The sequence below is a fragment of the Triticum aestivum genome, chromosome 5A, assembly GCF_018294505.1.
Source record: "Triticum aestivum cultivar Chinese Spring chromosome 5A, IWGSC CS RefSeq v2.1, whole genome shotgun sequence".
Classification (NCBI taxonomy): Eukaryota; Viridiplantae; Streptophyta; class Magnoliopsida; order Poales; family Poaceae; genus Triticum; species Triticum aestivum.
The window spans coordinates 319,324,197-319,328,621 of NC_057806.1; positions in this window are offsets into that span (position 1 = coordinate 319,324,197).

Genomic DNA, 4,425 nt, shown 5'->3' on the forward strand with positions numbered 1-4,425 from the left:
ACTCCTCGCTTCGGAAGTTATCCGGGGATCCGAAGACCACTTCCAGTGTGACTGAGCCTGTGCAATGGGCCTCTACACCTGGTATGACGCCTTTGAAGGTCGTTTTTGTGGGTTTGATCCTTGAGGGGTCTATGCCCATTTTGCACACTGTGTCCTGATAAAGCAGGTTCAGGTTGCTGCCGCCATCCATAAGGACTCGAGTGAGGTGAAATCCGTCAATGATTGGGTCTAGGACCAGTGCGGTAAATCCGCCGTGCGGATACTAGTGGGGTGGTCCCTGCGATCGAAGGTGATCGGACAGGAGGGCCATGGGTTGAACTTTGGGGCGACTGGCTCCAACGCATATACGTCCCTGAGCGCACGCTTCCGCTCCCTCTTGGGGATGTGGGTTGCGTATATCATGTTCACTGTCCGCACTTGTGGGGGTAACCTCTTTTGTCCTTCGGTGTTCAGCTGCCGGGGCTCCTCCTCGTCATTGCTATGTGACCCCTTATCTTTGTTTTCGGTATTTAACTTGCCGGCCTGCTTGAACACCCAACAATCCCTGTTGGTGTGGTTGGCTGGCTTGTCGGGGGTGCCGTGTATTTGACATGAGCGATCGAGTATACGGTCCAAACTGGACGGGTCAGGGGTGCTTCTTTTGAATGGCTTTTTTCGCTTACCAGGTTTAGAGCCCTTGAATCCGGCATTGACTGTCGTATCCTCGGTATTGTCGCTGTTAATGCGGCGCTTATGTTTGTTACGACTTACGACGTGACCTGCCATTGCCGTCCTTGGTATCCGAAGTACCATGGTTCTTTCATATGTTATTGCTGCGAGCCAGCCAGCTGACCTCTCCCGCACAAAAGCGGGTCATGAGCGTCGTGAGGGCTGCCATAGATTTTGGATTTTCCTAGCCAAGGTGCCGGGCAAGCCATTCATCGCGGATGTTGTGTTTGAAAGCTGCTAGGGCCTCCTCATCCGGACAGTCGACGATTTGGTTTTTCTTTGTTAGGAACCGTGTCCATAATTGCCTGGCCGATTCCTCTGGCTGTTGAATTATGTGGCTCAAGTCATCGGCATCTGGTGGTCGCACGTAAGTGCCCTGGAAGTTGTCGAGGAACGCGGCTTCCAGATCTTCCCAACAGCCGATGGATTCTGCTGGCAGGCTGTTGAGCCAATGCCGAGCTGGTCCTTTGAGCTTGAGTGGGAGGTATTTGATGGCATGTAGATCATCACCGCGGGCCATGTGGATCTGCAGGAGGAAATCCTCGATCCATACCGCATGATCTGTTGTGCTGTCGTATGATTCTATATTTACGGGTTTAAAACCCTCTGGGATTTGATGATCCATTACTTTGTCTGTGAAGCATAGGGGGTGTGTGGCGCCTCTGTACTGGGCTATATCGAGACGTGGCTCAAATGAGTCTTGCCCGCTGTGTTCGGCCCAACCGGACTTACTTTTACTGTATCCGGCGTGACGATTATCTTCTCGCATAGTGGCGCGCCCTCGTGATCCATAGATCAATCTTGCATGTCTTGCTTTGTCCTCCAATACGTCTCGCAGGTCTAGCATGTTTCCCCATGCCTTGTCATTTTTATTTGAGTGGCATCGGGGTGCGGGCTGAGTTTTTGGCTGAAATGCCTCTCTGTCGCGGCCACGAGGTGGCCGGTCAGCCGCTTCATATGCTGGAGATGTAGGTTTGAGTGCTTCCTCCTCCAATCGGGGTAGCAACCTATGCTTTGGGTAACTCTTGGAGGGGCGTTCGAGTTTATATTCCTCGACCGCGAGGACTTCGGTCCATCTATCAGCTAGCAAATCTTGATCAGCTTGAAGCTGATATTGCTTTTTCTTAAGGCTATTTGTCATGGCTATAAGCCGGCGCTTGAAGCTCTCTTGTTCGACGGGATCCTCAGGCACGACGAATTCGTCATCGTCGAGGCTTGCCTCGTCTTCGGAGGGAGGCATGTAATTATCATCCTCCGCCTCTCCATCCGCCGCTCTTTCGGGAGGGCTAGCTTCTCCATCCTCCTGCCCTAAATCTTGCTGGAGGGGATTGTTGTCGTCTTCGGCATTGTCCGGAGTGGTATTATCTCCTGTGCCGGTGTCACCGCTTTTGCTTTGGCGAGACTTAGAGTGGCACCGCTGACGTCGGCGCTTGGGTTGCTTCTTGGAGGGGCCATCCTCCGCTGTCTCGTCGCCATTGCCTTCTTTGGGTGTGTCCACCATGTATATATCGTACGATGAGGTGGTTGTCCAGTACCCTGTGGGCAGTGGTTCCTCTTCATCTCCCGCATCATCGTCCATACTGTCAATGTCTTCGGAGTCGAAGTCGAGCATGTCGGTTAAGTCGTTGACAGTGGCTACTAAGTGGGTGGTGGGTGGGTGGTGAATTTCTTCGTCATCCGCATCCCAATCCTGCCAGACATAGTTCGGCCAGGATTCTCCTGAAAAGGAGAGAGACCTTAATGAGTTCAGCATGTCGCCGAAGGGCGAGTGCTGAAAAATATCCGTGGAGGTAAAATCCATGATCGGCGCCCAATCGGATTTGATAGGCACGGGCGCAGGCGGTTCGGAGTCCGTGGCCGGAGAAGGATCCGACAGTTTGGCAACACGGCTCTCGTGAAGGGTGAGGTCGATATTCGGCTCGATCGCCGCTGAGGATACGGCCTCCGTGGCGGGGTCTACCCACCCGTCCATGGATGGCGCAACTGGTTCCGAATTGAGGGTCGGAGCGGTTTCCAGTGCGATCTCCTGAACACTATCTGATGGTAGAGCTAAATCGTACTCATCGTGACATTGTGGCGCACAAGGCAGGGGCTCGAATCCGTCGAAGATCAAGTCTCCGCGGATATCGGCTGTGTAGTTTAAGCTTCCAAACCTGACCTGATGACCAGGGGCGTAACTCTCGATCTGCTCCAGATGGCCAAGCGAGTTGGCCCGCAGTGCGAAGCCGCCGAATACAAAGATCTGTCCGGGGAGAAAAGTCTCACCCTGGACTGCATTGCTATCGATGATCGAAGGAGCCATCAAGCCTAACAGCGACGACACAGAGGAACTCTCAATGAAAGCACCAATGTCGGTGTCAAAACCGGCGGATCTCGGGTAGGGGGTCCCGAACTGTGCGTCTAAGGCGGATGGTAATAGGAGGCAGGGGACACGATGTTTTACCCAGGTTCGTGCCCTTTTGATGGAGGTAAAACCCTACATCCTGCTTGATTTTTCTTGATAATGTGAGTGGTACAAGAGTTGATCTACCACGAGATCGGAGAGGCTAAACCCTAGAAGCTAGCCTATGGTATGATTGTATGATGTCCTATGGACTAAGCCCCTCTGGTTTATATAGACACCGGAGGGGGCTAGGGTTACACAAGGTCGGTTACAAAGGAGGAGATATACATATCTGTATTGCCTAGCTTGCCTTCCACGCCAAGTAGAGTCCTATCCGGACACGGGACACAGTCTTCAATCTTGTATCTTCATAGTCCAACAGTCCGGCCAAAGGATATAATCCGGCTGTCCGGATACCCCCTAATCCAGGACTCCCTCATGATCCATATCAACTAAACCATGTCCGATCATCACATGAGATGGAGTAGTTTTTAATGGTGAACATCACTATGTTGATCATATCTACTATATGATTCACGCTCGACCTTTCGGTCTCAGTGTTCCGAGGCCATATCTGTATATGCTAGGCTCGTCAAGTTTAACCCGAGTATTCTTCTTGTGCAAAACCGGCTTGCACCCGTTGTATGTGAACTTAGAGCTTATCACACCCGATCATCACGTGGTGTCTCGGCACGACGAACTGTAGCAACAATGCATACTCGGGGAGAACACTTATACCTTGAAATTTAGTGAGAGATCATCTTATAATGCTACCGCCGTACGAAGCAAAATAAGATGCATAAAGGATAAACATCACATGCAATCATATGATATGTCCATCATCATCTTGTGCCTTTGATCTCCATCTCCAAAGAACCGTCATGATCACCATCGTCACCGGCTTGACACCTTGATATCCATCGTAGCATCATTGTCGTCTAGCCAACTATTGCTTCTACGACTATCGCTACCGCTTAGTGATAAAGTAAAGCAATTACATGGCGATTGCATTTCATACAATAAAGTGACAACCATATGGCTCCTGCCAGTTGCCGATAATTGTGTTACAAAACATGATCATCTCATACAATAAATTATATAATCATGTCTTGACCATATCACATCACAACATGCCCTGCAAAAACAAGTTAGACGTCCTCTACTTTGTTGTTGCAAGTTTTACGTGGCTGCTAAGGGCTTAGCAAGAACCGTTCTTACCTACGCATCAAAAACCACAACACGGTATAGTCATTGCTTTTTGATCTTCAGAAAGAATCCTGTTCATTGAATCTGATTCAACTAAAGTTGGAGAAACTGACACCCGCCAGCCACCT